Raw genomic sequence first — 22,886 nt, 5'->3', positions numbered from 1 at the left:
GCTGTGTGTAGATAGTTGTGGCTATTATTCTAGTTGATACCTTCTAAATTTCCATGTTTGTTCAAATGACCATTCATTCCCCATATGTTGAGCACCTCCTGGGTGCCAGATGCAACACGAGGAAAGGGGTCATAGCCCTTAGGGTTGCATGCCCATGGAAGGATGGACGAGCAGTGACATTATTCTCCAGCAACATTTTCAGAAGGTGCCCCCGATGTGCCGGATGTATGCTACAGTAACACTCCACAGGTAGGGAGAGCAAGGCAGTTAGAGAAGTGAAGCTTGACTACAAGCCAAAAACGGTAGGAGAGACATACCCAACACAAGCCCAATGGCTACATCCAACGGTCGACATGCCAACAGCGATCTCCATGCCTACAGAATACATGCCTCAGTAGTATCTTAACTGGAGTTCTACTTAAATGGGATTAAGAGGAATGATTTATTACCTACTTTAAGAAGCATGGAACTTCTTAAGGAGAATAGCAGTATCTTTTCTTCTATCCAGTTTCCCACCTCTGTCAATTTCTTGCCAGGTGACTGCAAATGAGCTCATTCTGCAACGTAAATTTCACCTTCCTCTGCAGACATTTTAGGAGGCTTTAGCTGCAAACATATGGATACCCAGAAATTACCACCAGTCTCACACATACAAATAGATGTTATAAAAAGTAGTCCCGGGGTGCCTGGGCGGCTCAGGGGCACCCCACTCTTGATTCTTGCTCAGGTCATGGTCTCACAGTTCATTAGATCGAGCCCCACATTGCGCTCTGCACTGATCGTACAGAACCTGCTTGGGATTCTCTCTCTCCCTCTCTCTCTGCCCCTCCCCCCTCAAAATAAATAAACATTTATTTATTTATTTATTTTTTGCAGGATACATCTTTGCATTTATTTAGGTTTTTCTTTTATAAATACACATTTTTTTTTTTTTTAAAGAGTAGTTCCAATCAAGCACCCATTGGTCTTGGGGGGCTTGTGACTGACTGAAGAGTGCTGACCACTTTCACATACTGCAAGTGGCTCCCTAAGGAATGAGGAAAAGAAGAATAGTCTGCTGCCCAGTCGTAAAATTAGCAAACTTCAAAACGAGGTGAATCTGGAAAATGTGTGAGCCAAATACGGGTGTGACTGCACTTTCCATTTGCATATGAGTGTGTATGTAAATGTGTGGGTGTGATGCTTATTTCTATATGATCCTGAAAAATGAATAAAAATAATTAGCACACTGCTCCCTAAAATAGGAAGTTTATATTCAACAATTCTGTATTATTTTAGAGAGAAAGCAGAAAAAGGAAGTTGACATGTAAACTTGCCAGGCTTTGGTGAAAACATTGGTTAAGGGACCACCGGAGGTTTGAAACAGTAGAGGGATTTGGTCAGAGCTATGCACTGGCAAGCCAAATTTGCTAACACTGCGACGTCCCTGAGAAAGAAGGGTTAACATAAATTTAAGTAGCACCATCCCTATCCTCCATGGTTTTCCCCTCAGTCTTACATGGATGTCCTATTAGTTGAGTAGAAGTCACAAACTGGCTGTCCGTGTATCAAACAAAAACACTTTACGGTTGTGTTTTGCTTGGCTTACACAACGTTCATCCACATTGCGTTTTAAACAGGCATTCGTTGCTGTCATTTAAAAATAAGAATAGTTGAAATCAAAATTCAGATTTCCAAATTCTCTTGGAATATCAAGATCTCTGGTAATTCTGAGCACCACTTGGCACGACGACATTTGGCCAGAGCTAGCAGCTTCTGTAAGTGTTTGGATCTTCCACCTCTGAAGTCAACTGAGTCAGTACCTAGGAAATGGTTTGGGGTGCGGGCAAGATGACATACTCTGAGCTATGATGAGGTAACCGGAACAGTCTCAGGAGACAGGCCCCAAGTAGCTAGAGAGGGACTCATTCCACATAGATTTAAAAAATATTAAGATCCTCCACTATTTCAGTCACCAGGCTATGGATAGGGAGACAATAATAAACAGAAGGGAGCTGTCTCCATAGGCCCTGCCCTGTGGAGCTCATGGTCTAGACGAGGAGGTAGACAAACAATTCTGCAGTTAAGTAAAGTGTCAACAAAATGGCAAGTTTGGCCAGTACTCAGAAGGAAAGGTGTGTGGTGGCTTGAGTGGCCAGGGACTCTGGCCTCATCTTGGAGATCAGAGAAAGTATTCCTAAGGGAATGAGGTCTAGAAGACGACTAGAGGTAACTATACAAAGGAAGGGCAGGAGTACATTTTTGGGTTCTATTTGCACAAGCCTTATGGCAATAGCATCATGATTACTCAAGAACCTGAAAAGACAGAATGTAGCTGAAATTAGTAGAGAAGATCCAAAATGACACAGAGAGAAAAAGAATGGAAAGAACAGAGCAGATCATAAGAGATGTGGGAACCCAATCAAGTGCTGTGGCAAAGCTGTACTATGAGTCCCAGAAAAAGAGGAGAGACTGGGATTGGGGCAGAAGCAATATTTGGGGGGAAAAATGATCTCTAAGAATATCCCAGAAGGGATGAAAAGACCTCAACCCACAGATTCCAAAAGCTCAGCAAATCCCAGGGGCTCCTGGGTGGCTCAGTCAGTTAAGCGGCCGACTTCGGCTCAGGGCATGATCTCGCAGTCCGTGAGTTCGAGCCCCGTGTCAGGCTCTGTGCTGACAGCTCAGAGCCTGCAGCCTGTTTCGGATTCTGTGTCTCCCTCTCTCTGACCTTCCCCTGTTCATGCTCTGTCTCTCCCTGTCTCAAAAATAAATAAAACGTTAAAAAAAATTTTAGAAAAAAAGCTCAGCAAATCTCAAAAGTGACCAGTGAATTGTAAATTGTGATATACCCATATAACGAAATTGTATTTAGCAACAAAAATAAATCACCTTCTGATACACGCCAAAAAATAGACAAATCTCAAAAGCATTATGATGAGTGAAGGAAGCTAGTCACAAAAGGCCATAGGCTATACAATCCCATTTTTCTGACATTCCGAAAAAGGCCAAAGTATAGTGATAGAGGTTAGATCCGTGGACACCAAGGCCTGGGGTGGGTAGAAAATTGACTAGAAATGCGTAGGGAAATTTGGGGGATGATGGACTTTCAAATATTAATCAAAGCAGTATAAAAATGGGCTGGAAAACAATGTGACCAGTAGTATGGCGATTCTGTTATATTAATAACAGTAAAGCCTAGAAGATAATATCCATAATCAAGTCATGAAGGGTTAGCCTCTGCTTCATTTTTGTCTGCTTTTGATTCTGTTATTTATTCTTTTCCTGAACTGCTAAATTTTCTCCAATAAGAACACAATCATTATAACTAGGGAAAAGATTATTTTTGAAAACAACTATATTTTCTGATTTTCAATGTTACCCACAAAAAAAAAGGTGTTTTCCTTTTATTATCTTTAAAATTCTATATTATTAATTCACTCACAAACACGCACGCAAAATTACACCTTGTATTTGAAAATCTCTGTGAGCATAATAATCACCACGTATAGGCTTACAGAAATTTTATGCTATAGTATTTGCTGAACTGCCAAACAAAGTGAATTTCCAACATGCTATTTGCACTGCTGACTTACATCTACTTGCAACATTTTCAAGTGCGAGGAACAACGGGAGATGTGAGGACTCCATGTAATAGATCACACCTGCCCTCCTGGCCCCAGACCTTTCTAGATGGGTCAACGACAGCAATGAGTGTTGCACCCCCATATTTGGCGGGACAGGATGATGGCCCTGTGGCTCAGCAAGGCTGCAGTATGACAGACGAAGTACTTAGAAAAGGATCTTCTTGAGTGTTACCCAACACAGTCACCTGTTGATTTATGAACACGCACTCACACTCACCTTTTACATCCTGTCAATTTGGTCATCTCAGCAGAGGAAAAGAAAAAAAAAAGGGAACTGAAACCACTGACTATCCACAACTCGGCAAACACTCAAAGTCCCACATCTGTTAAATCTGGACGGATGAAGTTTGTAAACCACTAACACCTCATTTTCTTCTATTTTATAATGAATTTTTAATTGCAGAAGAAATAAGTGAAGTCATTCTCCCCTTAAACATTAGAATGTTTACTCAAAACGAACTTTTGGCCACCTTCTCCAATTTTAGTCCCTCCCATAGTTAGGGTGGGGTTTGGGGTTTAGGCTTCTAGACCATGTACATAGACAAGTACATATCCATGAACAAACATAAATATAAATGTGGATCTATACATATATATATATATATATATGCAGGTATGCAGGACAGAATGGACAACATAACATGGCCTTGTGTTTCGTGAGGATTTTTCTTTTTTTCATCTCTCTCTCTCTTTACAGAAATGGCTTCATCCTGTAGTTATCAATCTGCAACTTACTCATTTGTTTCTTTTTTCGAGCTCTAGCCCAAGCCGGTTATTTGTTTTAACTGCTGCATCCAATTTCATCATATAAATACACCACATTTTATTTACCCGCTCCCCTGTTGATAGACATTTAGGTTATTCCAATTTTTATCATTACGAACAACACTGAGATGAACATAATCGTGTCTGACATTGTGTGTGCACGTGTCCCTCCCACCCAGCCATGGCCAAGACCCTTGTGTCCACAATGAAATGTCAGGAAGTTTGACAATCCAATGACATGGTGCCTGAGTCTTGGTTCTCACATGACCTGGACCTTGGTGTGGAAGGGTCTTGGCGGGAGGTCTGGAGGCCACATTTCCCAGAGGACTCGACCCTCCCCCCTGGGCGGGGGGGGGGCAGAAAAGCTGATGGAGAAACTCTCACCGCTAGACCCCAACCAGCTCAAATGCTAACTTGGCCCCTTTTGCAGATTTAAATGAAATGTTCATCATTTCCCCCAAAATCTGCAACCCGCCTAAAGGTGGTCTGGCGTTGAACATTCCCTCCACAATACCCCTGCTGAGGAGGGCCCCACCGATGCTTCCCACTACAGGGGCTTTTGCAGGAAGGGGCAGAGGCACTAGGGAGTTTCTGCTGGAGATAGGAGTGATTTTCAAAACCGCGCAGCCGCTTCCACCCCTTGCCACTTGCACCCTGCGAATACAATCCGGCCCTGTTCCCGGTCCCTCTGCCATTTGAGAGTCATGAAGTCATAACAGCTGTGGCTGTAGCCGCCCGGAGGCCTGGAACAGGCTGGCCGGCGGCCCATCCCCCCAGGCCGGAAACGTGCGCTCCTGCAACTCAAGCACTGCCTGGGGGGGGGGGGGGGGGGAGGGCGCGGCAAGAAGCCTCCGGCAGCAGCCAGGGAAGCCTGATGTGGGCGGGGCAGGCAACGGGACCAGCAGATTCACACCCTGTGACCCACAGGCCGTTGTCTGGGAACCAGCATCGGTGCCCCTGGGCCTCTCGGGTTCGGGTTCCCGGGGCCAGGCCCACAGATTCAAGCCATTTCACACTTGGAATGTGTAACAGGGGATGGCCTGCAACCTGCCACCTCGGTGTCAAGCTCAGCTCCACTCCATAAACCCACTGGGGGAGGGCGGGGCGGAGGGGAGGTACTGGGGGCAGAGTTGAAACAACGAAGGGCAGAGGACTAGCGAGTCCCCGGCGTGGTTGGGGCCAGGCGTCCATCTGAGGAAGGAGGCCTGGCCTCGGGCTCCGTCTGCACCAGTGGAAAAAGCTACGTAAGTGCCAAGTCAGAGGAGAGCGAGTCATGGCCCAGGGCTTTACAATCTGTTTCACGAGCTCTTCCTCCCAGCCCAGCACGCCAGGCAGCAACATTTCTCCATTAGTGCCCAGCAGATGCGAGCCTGTGTGCCCCGGGGGGAGCACGAGGCCTCTGACACAAGCAGGTGGCAGCTGAGGGTCCTGGGAGGGCTTAGGAATTGAAGGAGTGCATTCGCACGTCTAAATGGTCTCCCCTTTTATGGGGCTCGGGGAGTCGGATGCATGTGGTGGTTTGGGGTCAGCTTTCAACCCAGACCCTCACCCTGCCCTTCTCCTGATGTTATAAGCAGGGTCTGGCTCTGCCGGATGCCCCGCTGCCTCTCCCTGGGACCAGAGAGGCTGTGAGGAGCAGCAAAGAGCCCTCTGTCGTGGGGAGAGACTGTCTTCATGGAGGGGGGGGGGGGGGAATGGAAGGCAGGGGTCAACACCGAGAAGGGAGCAGAACAGTCACCAGGAAGACTGAGCAGCACAGATGGGGGGTTCCCAGGGACTGGGGGTTAGGGATTCAGGGTTAACTGCTGACAGAAATCCCTGGAGATGCTTTCTGGGGCCCCCACCCACCTCTCCTCCTCTGGTGTTGCTTCCCTCCCCTCCCCAGGAGCTCTGCTTCCGGCCAACCACAGCTGCCCACCATCTCCTACACATTCAGCACCTCTGGCTCTTGGTCTCTGCCCTGGGTTCTTTGGAAACTAAGGGTTGTTATCAAGAGGGGCATTGAGAACGAGGAGGGGGTTTCCACCCCCTTCTCTGTGGGCCTCAGCCCTGCCACGGGCAGCATTCCCTTCCCTCTTCCCGAATCTGGAAATCTGTAACCCCTCCACCCAGCCGAAAAGACAGAAGAAAGATTTTTGAGAAGAACCACACTGAAACCATCCTTTGCCATCCAACTGGGCAGCTGAGTCTGACGCTGGAGGGAGGAGGGGAGGGGAAGGGAGAAGTGAGGAGGGGAGAGGCGAGCTGAAGATGGTGCTTAGGAACCCAATACTGGGCCGGTGAGTAGAGCTGGAAAAGGTCCTAGTGACAGGGAGTCACGATCTCCCCTCCTTCCCTCCTCCTGGGAGGGCGCCACTCTTCACACCCAAGGGTAGGGACAGGAGACAGGTTGGAGGGCTTGCTCAGGCCACATCAAAAAAGAAGAAAATAGAAAATTCTGCATGCTGGCTATGATGCGCGTGGGAGACAGCACTGGAAAGTGTCCACACATGCCTTTCCGGGGTCTCTGCTCTTTCTTATCTGAAGGATCTTCGTAAATGAGCGCCCACCTAAACTGTTTTTAAAAAATAGTGGAAAGAAAAAAAAAACACAAAAAAATAAAAAAATCAAACAAACAAACAAACAAAAATAGTGGAAAGGGTGCCATGTGTGTCCCAAAGAAAGGTTCCTGATGAATTGAGGAGCCATAATAGACACAGTTTTGAGGTAGACGCAAAGCAATAAGCACCGAACACCTCATAATACGTATAATCACTGAGGTTTGAAATTTTGTTAATAGTCTTTATAAACACAGCGCTCCACTGTACGGGCCACAGGTCCGCTTTGTCGCTGTACGTGGGCTATAATCTGGGTGTTCACATAACAGTGTCACCTAAACGGGTGGGCCCCTAGCTATCATCTCGAATGCCAGTCCTGTGGCTCCAGCTAAAACTCACCAAAGACCATGTCCACTTGTGGAGGTTTTCCTTTACGATACCCTGCAGTGAACCCCGATGACACTCAAGAATGAGAGCCAGAGGCCAAGGATGATGCTGCGTCTTCATAAATTAGGCTCTGTGCTCAGACATAGTAAGGCTCATGTCCTCTCGCCCCCCTGACTGACACAATAACGGGGGTCCCCAAAGGGCAACAAGTGGACTTCGCGTAAGAGGGGACGCCACCTACGGAGACGTTTCTTCCCGTAATCTGGGCCAGCCCCCTTTAACAGCAGAAGAGTGTGGTCCTTCATCTCTGAATTTCATCTTTGAGACTGTGACACAGATGTTTCCTTGGATTCCTGAAATTTGTTCAAACAGGAACAGACTAGGGGCACCTGGGTGGCTCAGTCAGTTAAGTGTCTGACTTCGGCTCAGGTCATGATCTCACAGTTCATGGGTCGAGCCCCGCATCGCGCTCTGTGCTGACAGCTCGGAGCCTGAAACCTGCTTCGGATTCTGTGTCTTCCTCTCTCTCTCTCTCTCTACCCCTCTCCTGCTCTCCCTCTCTCTCTCTCTCTCTCAAAAATAAATAAACATTTAAACACTTAGGAACAGACTAGGCCATGTCTTGTGCATCATGACCACGTGCTCACATGATCAATGACCCCAGGCACGGTTAGAACCCTACTCTTGCACCAAACAGCTCTGCAATAGCCCTCCAGACAAATCCACAGCACAGGACAGCACAGGCTATCTTTCCAATGACACCAGGAGTTTCTTGAAGTGGGAGAATATATTCTAACCCTTACCAGCTTTCTTTCTGGGGGAAGAATGTTACTTGCCCCAGGTAGCAACTCAAATGCTAATTCTTTTCAGAGCCCTGAAAATGTTAATTTCCTCAGCTTCTATTGTGCTCCAGCATTCTAGGTAAACAAAAAATGTGAAGGAGGCTTGTGTAAGGGAAGGCAGGCAGATGCAAGCAAGAAAGAGACTGGGGAGTGCATATCTCAGGCCCCTGAACCCTGTCCTTGGAGATCTGCACCCTTTAGGTTCCTTGGAAATGCCACTGGAGCTAGGTGGGGTTCAGAATCTGTAAGGAATCAGGTTCAGCACCTGCCAGTTACGTGCAGTGCCCAGCAGTGATGCACACCTTGCAAGATGTACCAAGAAGAATGTACATTTTCTCTCTCTGCCTAAGATACATACAGTCCCCCATCTTCTTGGGCCTGAAGAATATCACATTGGGTTTTTCAGAAACTAGCATTTGGAAATGCCAGAATTTTCATCGTGTCTTTTGTCTTCAAGACACTCTTCTGAGGACTCCTAAGGAGCTCTCTCAAGAGGAAAGAAAGAAGAGTAGGAGTGGCAGTGGCTGTCTTTGCTTTATCTCACAAATTGGTATATTGTGTACGATTATTTTTGAATTTGGGGCACCTGGGTGGCTCAGCCGGTTAAGCGTCCGACTTCGGCTCAGGTCATGATCTCACAGTTCATGAGTTCAAGCCCCACATCAGGCTCTGTGCTGACAGCTTAGAGCTTGGAGCCTGCTTTGGGTTCTGTGTCTCCCCCTCTCTCTGCTCCTCCCCTGCTCATGCTCTGTCTCTCTCTCTCTCCTTCAAAAATAAATAATAATTAAAAAAAAAACATTAAAAAATTTAAAAAAATAAAAAAGATTATTTTTGAACTAAACTTTCATTTAAAAAAAATGTTGCAGAGGCGTCTGGGTGGCTCAGTAAGCATCTGACTTTGGCTCAGGTCATGATTTCAGTTCTCGAGTTTGAGCCCCCACATAGGGCTCTCTGCTGTAAGGCAAAGCCCACTTGGGATCCTCTGTCTCCCTCTCTCTCTTCCCCTCCCCCTCTTGTGCTCTCTCTCTCTCTCACCCCAAAAAATAAATAAAAATTGCAAATTGTCTCTCTATTCTATAGAATAAAGTTAATGTTTAATGCCTCCTATATGGCAGGTGGGAATTTAAACTATGTAGTTCTCTTAAGGTTGTGTATGGGCTTAAGAGGTAAGAACAGGAACAAATTCAGATTATCACAGTCTCAGGAAGACGTGGGGAAGACCTTGCATCAACTTCTCACAATCTAGAGCCTTCTCCACTCACCGAGGGGCGATAAGCAAATATCAAGAGCATTGTGTTTTGTGGTCTGGGAAGTGACCTTTGGGCTCTGCTACATAATACTGGGTTTCATGAAGTTCCCAGGATGCATCAGGGGCAGCCGACACAGTGGTTTGGTGTCTTGCTTCACCAGACAAGACCCAGTCGTTTTTGCCTTATTTAGAAATAGACTTGTTTTATTATGACACGGACCGTTTGTTAGCACAGAGAGAGACAGAGAGGCTCACAATGTTTGAGTCCCTTATCTTGCATTGTTTATGTTCTTAAAATAATTTAATTAGCTTAATAAACAAAAGCATTTTCAATTCATAAACAAAGAGAACTTAGAAAAATCAAATGTCCCAAAAGGCAAAAATAATAGAGAAGTCAAATCATTCCAAGACTTTCTCTCACTCTCTGGTTTGCATATTCCTGCAAACCTCGCCCCTGACAGCCAGTGGGGCTTGGGAGACATGTGTTTATTTCCTCCTTTTGGTAGGTCACGGAAGCCTTCCAGAAGGATCGATATTTAAATGGACTCTGAAAGGCCGCATTCTTAAATGACTCCCTAAAAACTTAAAATGGAAAGAAGAGCCAAATACAAGGTTAATCATTTATAAAGCAGTTTTAAATACATGGGTTGATTCAATTTTTAAAGCAGGAGGAATTTAAAACTGTAAGGCCAAAGGAGGATTTCTTAGAAGAGCAAAAGGAATGAAGGGGTTCTGTAATTCTGAGTTTAAATTAGCAGCACAAGCAGACTATATCCTTTGAATCTTCGACTGTATCTTACTCATATTTCTGGCTTTTAAATTATTCTCGCTTGTTTAACCCATAGATGACTAGGGATGGTCTCAAAATGTACTTGTTATCTTTGCACTGTGCTGTATCTTTACACTTCAAATTATGGGTTGTATTATTACTATTATAGCAGTGGCTATTATCAGTGGCTGTTAGCAAAGCCAGATGGCTTGCCGTTGTTTCTGATGGGTCTCAACTGTGGCCCAATAAACTCTTCCACCCATATCAGTCATGGCTTGATCAGATAAGCATAATCACCAGGAGGTAATACATATGTGTATGTGCTTACGTACACACATATGCAGAGGTATCGGTATGGGTATAGACAGATATCTTTGTTACACGACTTTTACCTTAGAGGATTGTGGGAGATGATCGCTTTTGTCCACAGAGCAGGCAGTGGAAAAGCAAGGATAAGCCAGGACCCGCGAGCATGAGCTGGAACCCATAAGGACAGACAGAACCCCACGTCAATTCTTGCTGCCTCTGACTTTGCCGGTGTTGATGTCCTGTAGGATAAGCTGGTGCCCTTCATCACGGAGCTGACCGGTCAGAGAAGCCAAAGGAGAATGCAAGAGAAGGAGAAGCAGCTGCAGAACTGGCTGCCACCCCACACCAACAAGATGAGCCAGCAGAGAGCAACAACATATGAGCTACATCATGGCTGCTCCTTCAGTTCCTCCCTCCACATCTCCCACAGTGTCTCTCTTGGGGCCTACCCTAACCCAAAACAAACAGGGGAAGGAATTCTGGGAAATACGGGTCAGTCTAGGCAAGTCGACACATTACAAAGCCACCATGCACACACACTCCCTGTGCCCTGTTTTCTTGCATAAAAGGAGGTTCAGTGTTCCGTGTAGAACGACGGAATCACAGACAATGGAGAAAATTCAGCTCCGCCCCATAGTGAGCACGCCGTCATGTCAACAGACACCTAGAGCACCTCCTTTGCACAGGCACTGTGCATCAAAGGTGCAATGGTGAATGGAACCTGGTTCCCATCTTTGAGAGGCTAATCATCTGGGAGGATGAGGAGAAAGAGAAACAGAACAGGTAATATCAATACAGGTATTATAACAACTATTATGATAAGGGAGTGCACCCAGACTGTGCACAGCAGTGGCCACCTGGGCAAACTTCCGGAGGATGTGTTATCTCAGTAGTCTTACAGGGTGAAGTAGGAGTTGCCTAAGTGAAGAAATATAAGTAGAAATTTTAAGGTGGATGGGGAGAGAATAGCCATTAAGGTTTATGGTAGAGGTGAGATGGGGAGATTTACAAGCAATCATTGTGGGAGGCTGGGAATAGAAGGAAAAGGTGTTGCAAGCCTAGGAAAGTCTATACATGCTACTCCAGGGAGTTTGCACTTCATCTTCTAGAACTGGGGAGGAATGAAAGAGTTAAACACATAAAAATGATACGATTGCTGAAGTAAATGATCTTCACAATAGCCACCACAATGGTCTTCCTTTGCACATGTGTGGTGCTCATCATATTAAGAGATAGGGTCTGATTCCCTCCCATGAATCTTGGGCTGGCCTAAGCAACTGCTTGACTAAAAGAAGGTAACAGAATCAACATTCCAAGTGAGAGTCTTAAGGAGTCTTACAGCTTCTGCCTAGACTCTTGGAACATTCACTCTTGGGATAAGACACCTCTTCCTGGAAGCAAACCCGTGCTGTCAGAAGCTCAAAGCATAGGGAAATGCCACATAGAGGTTCTCCACTCAATCACCCTAGCTGAGCTCCCAGCCAAACACCATCACGTGGTTTGCCATCATGAATGACCTGGCTAGCCAAGTTAAGCACATAGAGGACTTCAGTCCCAGGTACCATCTAAATACAGCTTCATGAGACACCCCAGATGAGAACTGCAGGATTTGAGAGATAATGAATTTTGTTTTTGATTTCTAAGGTTTCTTATTTTTTACATAGCAACAGATAACCAGAATTGTCATTTTTATATTTTAGGGGGGGAAACCTCTTGGAGGATAGCCTATTGACTTAAAAGAGATCGAATGGAAATAGGGAGAACTGGTAGGAACCCATTGACATAATCAGAAGGAAAGATGACAGCCTGAGAGTACCAGTTAAGGCAAAGAATAAAAGCAATTTTCTAGAAACAGGAAGCAGACTTAATAGACTTCACAAAAAATGATGAATAAAGAAGAGAGGAAGAGTCAAAAGTGCTCTGTGTCTCTTGCACAGTGGGTGGAAGCTGGCTTTCTTGGTTCCAAAGACCTAGAACACTGAAGGACAATCATGTGTGATGGAGAGAGGAATATGATGAGGCTGGATAGACACAGGGTGAATTAGAGGTTCTTAGTGTCACCCAGATTGGCAGGTTCAGGAGGAAGCTTGGCTGGGAGTTGGAAACCCAGTGGGGAAAAACTCCTCATAGATGTCACTCATTAAAGACTATGAGAGTGAACAAAATAATTCAAGGAGAGGATTTGAAGTGAACTGAGAAATTGGCCAAGAATGCACAGCTTGAGAAAACTTACACTTTCATTCTCTGTCATGGAATAGTTTGCATGAACTTGGGCAAATAGCTGGACATTTCTCAGTGACCACATTTCCACAATGGATTTTGCTGTGGGTTTTTAATATGATATTTAATGTAATAATGCATTCCAAATACCTGGCCTAGAACTTGGCATAAGAGCTCGCTAAAAATGGCAGATGGTTTCTACTATTGATATTATTATTATCATAATTTGTGTTGAAGGGATGGGTTGCTGAGATATCCATGAAGGAGACCAAGAACTGTTAGAGAGTTGGGAAGAAGACAGGAGGGTCACAGAAGCACAAGAATTGAGAGTTTTGAGAAAGAGCCAGGGTGGAGGTGGGAGGGTAGGATGTTCTTACTGGAATTGGCAATATTCAGGTTGCTGAGGACCTTGATGGGGGAATTTTTAATGGTGTAATAAGAGTTTAGCAAAGCTGGGAAGTGGGATATGAAAATACACAGATTGTTCTTTTAAGATATTTGGCAAGACATAAAGAAACAAAGAAGTCCTGCCATTTGCAACAACATGGGTGGACCTTGAGGGCATTATACTAAGTGAAATAAGTCAGGGAAAGACAAATACTGTATGATCTCACTTATGTGTGGAATCTAAAGCACACACACACACAAAACAAGCTTATATAGAAAGGGATCTGATTCGTGGCTACCAGAGGCAGGTATAGGCAGGGGGTAGCGGAGGAAGGTGGTCACAACGTCCAAACTTCCAGTTACAAAACAAATAAGTACTAGGGATGTAAATGCACAGTGTGATGACTGTAATTAACAACAGTTATCAATATACAGGGAAGTTGTTAAGGGAGTAAATCCTAAGAGTTCTCATTACAAGAAAAACATTTTTTCTTTCTTTTCTTTGCTTTTTCTTTTTATTGTATCTATATGAGATGATGGATGTCAACTAAGCCTATAGTGGTGACCATTTCATAACATATGTATGTCAAACTGTTGTGCTATGTACCTTAAAACTTATGCAGTAATGTAAGACAATAATAACTTAATAAAACTGGAAAATAAATAAAAGTAATTTTTAATGAATAAACTACTTTCTAAAAAGAGAAACTTAAGCAAAAATGAACTACTGGGACCTCACCAAAATAAAAAGCTTCTGCACAGCAAAGGAAGCAATCAGCAAAACTAAAAGGCAACCAACAGAATGGGAGAAGATATTTGCAAACGATGTATCAGATAAAGGGTTAGTATCCCAAAATGTATGAAGAACTTATCAAACTCAACACCCAAAAAACAAATAATCCAGTGAAGAAATGGGCAAAAGACATGAATAGACACTTCTCCAAAGAAGACATCCAGGTGGCCAACCGACACATGAAAAAATGCTCAACATCAGTCATCATCAAGGAAATACAAATCAAAACCACAATGAGATACCACCTTACACCTGTCAGAATGGCTAACATTAACAACTCAGGCAACAACAGATGTTGGCAAGGATGCGGAGAAAGAGGATCTCTTTTGCATTGTTGGTGGCAATGCAAGCTGGTGCAGCCACTCTGGAAAACAGTATGGAGTTTCCTCAAAAAACTACAAATAGAACTACCCTACAGCCCAGCAATTGCACTACTAGGTATTTATCCAAGGGATACAGGTGTGCTGCTTCAAAGGGACACATGCACCCCAATGTTTATAGTAGCACCATCAACAATAGTGGTGGAAAGAGCCCAAATGTCCATCGATGGATGAATGGATAAAGAAGATGTGATACACACACACACACACACACACACACACACACACACAATGGAGTATTACTCAGCAATCAAAAAGAATGAAGTCTTGCCATTTACAACCACGTGAATGGAACTGGAGGGTATTATGCTAAGAGAAATTAGTCAGTCAGAGAAAGACAAATACCATATGACTTCACTCACATGAGGACTTTAAGAGACAAAACAGATGAACATAAGGGAAGGGAAACAAAAATAATATAAAAACAGGGAGGGGGACAAAACATAAAAGACTCATAAATATGGAGAACAAACAGAGAGTTACAGGAGGGGGTGTGGGGGTGGTATGGGCTAAATGGGGAAGAGGCACTAAGGAATCTCCTTCTGAAATCACTGTTGCACTATATGCTAACTAATTTGGATGTAAATTTTTTTTAAAAGTTAAATAAAAAAAAAGATTTAATGGCTCAACCAAGAAATTAAAGAATAAATTAAAAAACAATACATGGGAGCAAATGATAATGAAAACACAATGGTCCAAAACCTTTGGGATGCAGCAAATACAGTCATAAGAAGGAAGTATATAGCAATAGAGGATTTATTGCTATTGATGTTAACCTCGATTATCTGGCCAAGGTGTGTTTGCCAAGTTACTCCACTATAAAATTACTTTTTACCCTCTTCCAAACTGTACTTTTTGAAATCAACTCATTAAGTTCAGTCTATATTTAGAACAGAAAAGATTAAGCTGCACCTCCCGGGGGTGGGGAGCAGGCCTCCAAATAAATGATTTAGAATCCAAAAATAAATAAAATAAATAAAAACAAAAAGAGAAATTTTACTGGAAAGAAAAGGAGAATAGCAGTGTGAAAAAAGCTTTTGTTCGATTGCCGTTCCTGTTGCTATCATTATTTACATGCTGTTTTGTTTGTTTGTTTGTTAAAACGGAAGAGATATGAATTAAAACGAAAAAGAACCTAGACATAGGGAAAAAACAGAAAGGGCTTCAAGCAAAGACCCTTGACTGAGAACATAATTAAGTCCTGTAGGGGGAGACCTAGGGCACTGGCAGGCAAAGAAGTGTCTGGGACTCTGGCTTGGGATGGCAGCCTTATGGGAGCATAATTTCAGAGCAGAATTTTAGAAGAGACGGAATAATGCGAAATTTGAAGACTTAGTGGGAGAGGACTTTGCATATTATGAGGTGGTTATGCAAGTATTTCCTTCTTATGGGCTTAACCAGCTGGCTCTGAGCATTAATGTTTGCCCTCAGGAGATAAACATGGGGACTGATCCAAGAGTTACTACCTAAATAGCCATGGTTTATGGGGGAGTTTAGTTTACACAGACATGAAAGCCTTCAGCTCACCCGGGTAGAAGACATGTGGAGCTAGAGTTAGGAGACCCCCACAGTCCTTGCTGGACAGAGAGATGGGATCAGAAAGTGTCCCTGACTAGAATCCAAACTGAATAACTCAGATTCAGGGAAATGAGCTGCAGGGGTTTTCAGGGACCAGTGAGGTGGGAAAGGTAAAGAGTAGATTCTGGGCTATAGTTTCTTCAAAGGTGGGTAGATCTCCACAACTAGATAGAACAAGGTTCTAGATTAGGCTCCAGACTAGCTAGAATAAGGACATCCCACCTTATTCTTCCTGCCGATGGTATCAAAACAGCCAGGACAAAATTCATAAAGCAACTGAAAGAAGACTCAGAAGTTACAGGAAAGAAGATAGACTGGCAAGGGCCTGCCAGGCTCAAGGACCCATCCAGTAGTGAGTTCCTAGGTTTTGTTTGCTTGTCTGTTTGTTTTGTTTTGTTAATTTTTTTCACTTCTTATATATGGCAGCTTGAGCTCTGGAGAGGACCACCCAGAAGCATCATGGGTACAGATTTTTAAAAGCCCAGGAAAAGTCTTCTTTCTATAGCCAAAGGACCAAAACATACAATATTTGTGTTTTGCAGGGCAAAACTTTTGACCATATCTGCATATTTCCCTTCTGTAGTCAAACGCCCCTGCCCCCAAAAAAAGAAAGAAAGAAAAAAGCTTTGTCCCTTCCCCTTCTTACCAGGTGCTGTAGGTAAGAGCAGTGGGTAGAATCCAATTAGCCATCCCTCTTCCTGCAACAAAGAAATGATATCCTTCCCCCCACCCCCTAACTAGAATACAGTGAGGTGGATTATGTGGAGAAGAGAACTAAAGGGAGTGAGCTTCTAAATCTGATTATGAAATCCCGGGTAGAGCTCTCAGGGACCTGTGCATAAAACAGACAAGAACTATTCAGTAATGGTTTGAAAGGATAGAAAAACTGAATACTGATCTGAAACATCACCTAGTTTCGAGATTGGCGTCTGGGTTTAATGCACAGTGGGGCATGCCATAACAGTACTGCCAAGGTTTTGACATTGACATTTGAACCACAGCCCACAAAGAGGACCAAGACATGCATTCTCAGTCTAAACTGGTTGACTGCCTGCTAAAATAAAAGATTTAAGTAAGAATCAGAGTCACATAGTCCTCACAATGTCTAGAACACAATCCAAAATCTCATCACACTGAGAACCATAAAAATCTCAAATTAAAAAATGCAATTGACAGATATCAGTATTGAGATGCCGCAGATATTGTACTTATCTGATGAGAATTCTAAAGCAGTTACTATACAAATGTTTTAATTTTAAAGTAATTATGAGTGCTTGAAACAAATGAAAAGATAGAAAGTCACAGCAAATAAATAGAAAATGTAATGAAGAAACAATGAAAAGTTCTACAAATGAAAAATGTAGTTACCAATTTTTTTTTAAATCACTGGATGGATTTACAACACCGTGGATGGAGCTAGAAAGTATAATGCTAAGCAAAATAAGTCAGTCAAAGAAAGACAAATACCATATGATTTCACTCATATGTGGAATTAAAGAAACAAAACAATGACCAAAGGAAAGAGAGAGAGAGAGAAACCAAGAAGCTTATAGAGAACAAACTGATGGTTACCAGAGGGGAGGTGGGATGCAGGAAGGGGTAAAATAGGTGATAGGGATTAAGGAGTGCACTTGTGATGAGCACCAGAAAGGAGTGCACACCGGAAGGAGTGCACTTGTGATGAGCACATGAAAGTGTTGAATCACTATAGAGTGCATCCGAAACTAATGTAACACTGCATGTGAACTATACTGGAATGAAAATGAAAAGCTAATAAAAAATCACTGGATGTACTCAATAGCAAAAATTCATGAGAAAAGACCGACAACCCAACACAAATATAAGCAAAAGATATGGACAGGGTTTTATGCACACACCAGTTTACAGAAAAGGAAATACAAATAACTCAAACAAAGATGTTTGAGTTCAACCTCACTCATAATGAGAAAAATAAAAATTAAAACTATGAGGGTGCCTGGGTGGCTCAGTCCGTTGAGTGTCTGACTTTGGCTCAGGTCATAATCTCACAGTTAGTGGGTTCCAGCCCCGCATCGGGCTCTGTGCTGACAGCTCGGAACCTGGAGCCTGCTTCAGATTCTGTGTCCATCTCCCTCTGCCCCTCCCACTCATTCTCTCTCTCTCTCTCTTTCTCTCTCGAAAATAAATAAACATTAAAAAAAATTAAAACTATGAGGAGATACTAATTTTCACCTGTCAAGGTGGCATAGCTCCCAAGTGTATTCATGCTTGGTGTGAATACACTTACTCTATTGGTGAGAATGTGGAAAATTGTCATAGATGGCTTATGAGCATCTAGAATATTGGCCACATCTCTAAAACCCACATGCCATTTGGCCCCGTAATTCTACTTGTGGAAATCTATTATACAGAAAACTTGTATATGCATGAAATGACAATGTCATTCTTTGCATAATCACTGAAGACTAAGAAATAATTTAAGGTCCATCCACAGGCTACTGGTTAAACTAATCCTTATAGGTCCATATAGTGGGAGGTTATAAAATATAAGAAGAAAAAGGGGGAGGGCAGGAATGAGAACTCTCTATAACTTACTACCATTAAGTAAACAAAAGGAGAGCAATAATCCATATTCATGTGTGTGTGTTTGCATAAGGAGAACCTGAAAGGATAGTTAAACAGGAAGTGGCCGCCCATGGAGAGGAGCAGAAGCTGGTAAGATGGAAAACAGTCTTACTAGATGCCTACTAATATGTTCCGGTTATTGAACTATGTGAATGCATTGCCTATCTGAAAAAAAAAAAAAAAACTAAACCAAAAACAATTAAACACACACACACATGCACAAACCCAGAAACAGTCCTAATGTCCAGTCCCAGGGCTGTATCATAGAGGTCCCTTATGTCTGGACCCAGTAAACCTATTCAGCGTTTCCATTAAGGTGGCTTCAATATGAGCAGGGATGCTGTTTCATCTCAGGCTCTGTTAGTCAACATGCCTCCCATCATCCTTACGGGGAAGCAGAGCCCCTGGATCACCACAGGCACTGGGGAGGATGGAAGCATTTTGCTTACAAATATTTTTCTCCATGGCCTGGGGCACTGGAGCCTCGAAAATTGCCTCCTCTACACTTCCAGCCTCTCACTGCTTTCAGCTCATCACGTGGTGCTCCCTTGTGGGTTTTGAAAAGGCTTTCTTTTTGGAAATACCATAAGCTGGTTGGTGATGACTATTCACCCAGCTCCCAGCTCTCCAGGTCGGTGTTTATGGTTTCATATGGAAACCAGGCAGAGCAAGCAAGTTCTCTTCCCTTCCCATTCCAGGTACCCAAAGCAAAACCTCATCATAGCTGGCCCTTGGGCACCTGCCACGTGGAAGGACCTCCCTCCCTGGCTCAGGAGTTTTGTTTGGGTTTTCATCAGAGCTGTTCAGCCCCCTAAAGGGCAGAGTTTGAGGATGGAGTCTTGCCTTAGACTCTCTCTAACCTGTAGCAAAAACTGCAATGGCCCTCACTTTCCATAAGGGGATTAAGTTGCTTTTCTGAAATCAGAGGAGTCACTTTTCTTCCTGTTAGTTTTGAGCTGGCTTTCCCACGGGGACACATGTGGGTCCGGGCACAGCTGCTCCCGGCTGTAACCTGGGCTGACACACGCAGACAGCTGTTGGAGGAGGGCACCCCTTTCCCTCTTTGTTCCACTGAGCTCTTGGCTTAGCTCAGCTTTTGAATCCCGGCAACACCGCTTCATCGGCAAAGCACAGCCCCCAAAATAAGGCAGAAAAGACTAGCCCATGCGGAGCCCGACTCCAGTCATTTAAAGCAAGATCGATCTCACTTCCCCTGTTTCCTCAGTGATCTGAAATAACATTTGAAGTTCTGCTTTGTCTCTTTGGAGACCTGCCAATGGCTTCAAGGCATGTAGTGAAGTTATATATCAAGACAAGATTACACTCAGGACTTTTGAAAAGTGATTCGCACTTAGCAATAATATACAATATGAATTTAATAATCTGCCATACTACTTTCTTTCTTTCCTCAAGGAAGTGAATGGAATACTTACCGTAGCAAAAGCAATCTCTCACCATGGGCATGATTAATCAATAATTTTTTTTTTTTTTTTAGTTCATAAACTATTATCCATGATGGGTCTTAAAAGGAACAAAATGAGCAAGTTCTTGGATGTTCTTCTTGTGGTCTTGACTACATAAATGTTCTCAAGACATCTCTTGCCATCACTTGTTAACTTTAAAAATGAAGAAAAAAATTCTTACTATATTGAAACTAATGGGTGAAATGTAGTCTTTAAGAATAAAGAACACCAAAAACCCACCGGTCACTTTCCCCATTCTGACCACAATTACATAACTAATTATCAAGTTCAATGCACTTTCCCTGCCACAATCTAGATAGGTGACTCTCACACTCTTTTTAAAATCTATCTTAAGTTGTATGATCATTATACTGATACATTCTTATAAAACATTTACAAAATGGGGAACAACCCATTCCACCCTGTTCCACCCACATCTCTGTAAGCTCAGTGTGGCATAGATTCTTCTAGATCTTTTTTATACGCATGTATAGACATACAAATATTTATATATAAACACAAATATTTACATTAGAGGCATATGGTTTAATTTTATGATTGTCTTTTACATATATGGAATTATATCGTACCCAACTGTTCCATAACTTGATTTTTAACTTCATGTCTTGGGGATGTTGCCACATCAGTACATGTAAATTTGCCTTTCTCTTTGGAACCACTGTGAAGTATTCGATTGTGTCTGTATCCCACACTCTGTTAACTCTTCCCCTATGCATTTATACAGTTTCCATTTTTCCCCATTACAAATGATGCTTCCATGGACATCCTTGCAAAAGCTGCTCTTTGAGCACATGAGTATTTCTCCATAGCCATACCTAGATGTGGAATCATTCTGACAAAGGGACTGGAGTTTTATTTTAAAAAATACTGTTAAATAGTAATAGTTATAGCTATTACATGCTTGGACCTATATTAACTCAGTCCTTATACCTATGACATAGGTAATATCATTGCTTCTATTTAGAGCTGAGAAAACTGAGGTACAGAGAGGTCAAGTAACTTGTCCAAAGTCACACCATGGAATCAGGATTCATATCTGGGCATCTCACTCCAGAATCTATGTCCTTAGCAAAACAGTAGGCTGTCTCTCTCAAATGTGTAACTGTATGGACATATTATGTACCTAAACTATATACAAAAATAGAAGTTAAAAGAAATTATATAAACCAGTTAATATTTTATAACATTAATAGTCAAAAGCGTTTTCTTTTAATAAAACTATTCTTAATAGTAATATTTTAATGAAAATATGTGATGGAATATGCTCCCTTCTTAAAAATATTTGACTCTATACTTTATGATGCAGTCATTCAAAACTTAGGTTCAGTTTATTGGCTGTCACAGCTGAAAATGTTACCCCACAAAGACTCAGAGGGAAGAAGTACATGCTGGACCATACTGACTAAATCCTGATATGAATTTTTAAATCCCATCCACCAATTAATCATAGTCTTTTCCTAAAGTGTGGCTGGTAAATGTCCATTTGCTCTGTATGTCAATATGTTCTCCTTAGGAAGTAATCAGAACATTTCACGTTTCTGTGCGTGTTGGTAGCTTGTCTCCAATGTGGCCGCCATCAATTCCTTCCCTCCTAGCAAATGCCAAGTCATTTCCCTACTGAGAGACAGAGTCTGTTCTTTCATTCCCTTGAATCTTGGCTAATGTGTGACTGCTTTAGCCAATGGGGTATTGTTAAAATGAAGCTGCCTGATTTCTTTTTTGATTTAATTTGTTTTAATGTTTGTTTATTATTTATTTATTTATTTACTTACTTTTTTGAGAGGCAGACAGAGCCTGAGCAGGGGAAGAGCAGAGAGAGAGAGAGAGGGAGACACAGAATCCAAAGCAGGCTCCAGGGTCTGAGCTGTCAGCACAGAGCCCGACGTGGAGCTCGAACTCACAGGCTGGACTGCAAGATCGTGACCTGAGCCAAAGTCGAGCCACCCAGGTGCCCCAGACGCTGGCTGACTTCTGAGACTTGGTCATATTGAAGACTTTGGACTTTCTGGGGAAAGCCAGCCACTGCATAAGATAGAGTACCCAGAGATTGCCAGGTTGTGAGGAAACCCAGGCCATTCGTGTAGGTAGAAAAGGAAAGAGATGCTTGGCCAGCTCTCAACACTTCCAGCCAAGCTTGCCCAGACAGCAGACATGTGAATGAGAAAATCTTCAGGTGACTTCAACCCCACTCACCTGTGACTGCAGTTGTGTGAGACATCCCCAAGTGAGAACCATCCAGTTAAGCCTGTCTATACCCAGAACTGTAAGAGATAGTATTAAATTATTTTAAGCCACGTAGTTCTAGAGTGCAGATTATCTGCATCACAAACAGTAGAACAGAATTTTACTGCAATGCCACATTTGGAAGACTTTTCAGTGGGTTAGATCATTTTATTTTCATGGTTTTCTTCAAGGGTGAGACACGGCAGCTTTGTATGGGTATACTCATAAAGCTTTTTAAAAGGCATGAGAACAAGAAATATTTTCAAACATTCATTTGCAAAATGTTCTTTCTGTTTCTATTTTAAAAACATTTTTTTAAGCCACATATTGTTTAAAACGTCACTTTTCCTAATAGGAGCAGATTAGTTCTTTTTCCCCCAAATACGTACAAAGTGGGAAACTACAAATCATGTTTGTCATCATAGAAAAAGTCCATTTTTTAAAACTTTTTATTGTGGGGCGCCTGGGTGGCGCAGTCGGTTAAGCGTCCGACTTCAGCCAGGTCACGATCTCGCGGTCTGTGAGTTCGAGCCCCGCGTCAGGCTCTGGGCTGATGGCTCGGAGCCTGGAGCCTGTTTCCGATTCTGTGTCTCCCTCTCTCTCTGCCCCTTCCCCGTTCATGCTCTGTCTCTCTCTGTCCCAAAAACTAAATAAAAAACGTTGAAAAAAAAATTAAAAAAAAACAAACAAAACTTTTTATTGTGAAACAGTTGCGAGAAGAGTACAAAGAACT

The 22,886-nt window shown here is 43.0% G+C and overlaps 1 long non-coding RNA gene across 2 annotated transcripts; it reads right to left on the bottom strand.

Annotated features, from left to right (window-relative positions):
- Window positions 1–457: 457 nt before the first annotated feature.
- On the bottom strand, window positions 458–22,212 carry LOC131490895 (uncharacterized). Of its 2 annotated transcripts, XR_009251253.1 has the most exons (4): window positions 22,124–22,212; window positions 19,880–20,062; window positions 10,568–10,756; window positions 458–606 (listed from the first exon to the last, which is right to left on the bottom strand). It is a non-coding gene; the product is annotated as an uncharacterized LOC131490895 (long non-coding RNA). The 2 variants fall into 2 exon arrangements; XR_009251252.1 differs by lacking the exon at window positions 10,568–10,756.
- Window positions 22,213–22,886: the final 674 nt, after the last annotated feature.

The sequence above is a fragment of the Neofelis nebulosa genome, chromosome 12 (assembly GCF_028018385.1).
Source record: "Neofelis nebulosa isolate mNeoNeb1 chromosome 12, mNeoNeb1.pri, whole genome shotgun sequence".
Classification (NCBI taxonomy): Eukaryota; Metazoa; Chordata; class Mammalia; order Carnivora; family Felidae; genus Neofelis; species Neofelis nebulosa.
Note: the sequence above shows the minus strand (reverse complement) of the source record. Positions and strands in the feature narration are given on the sequence as shown.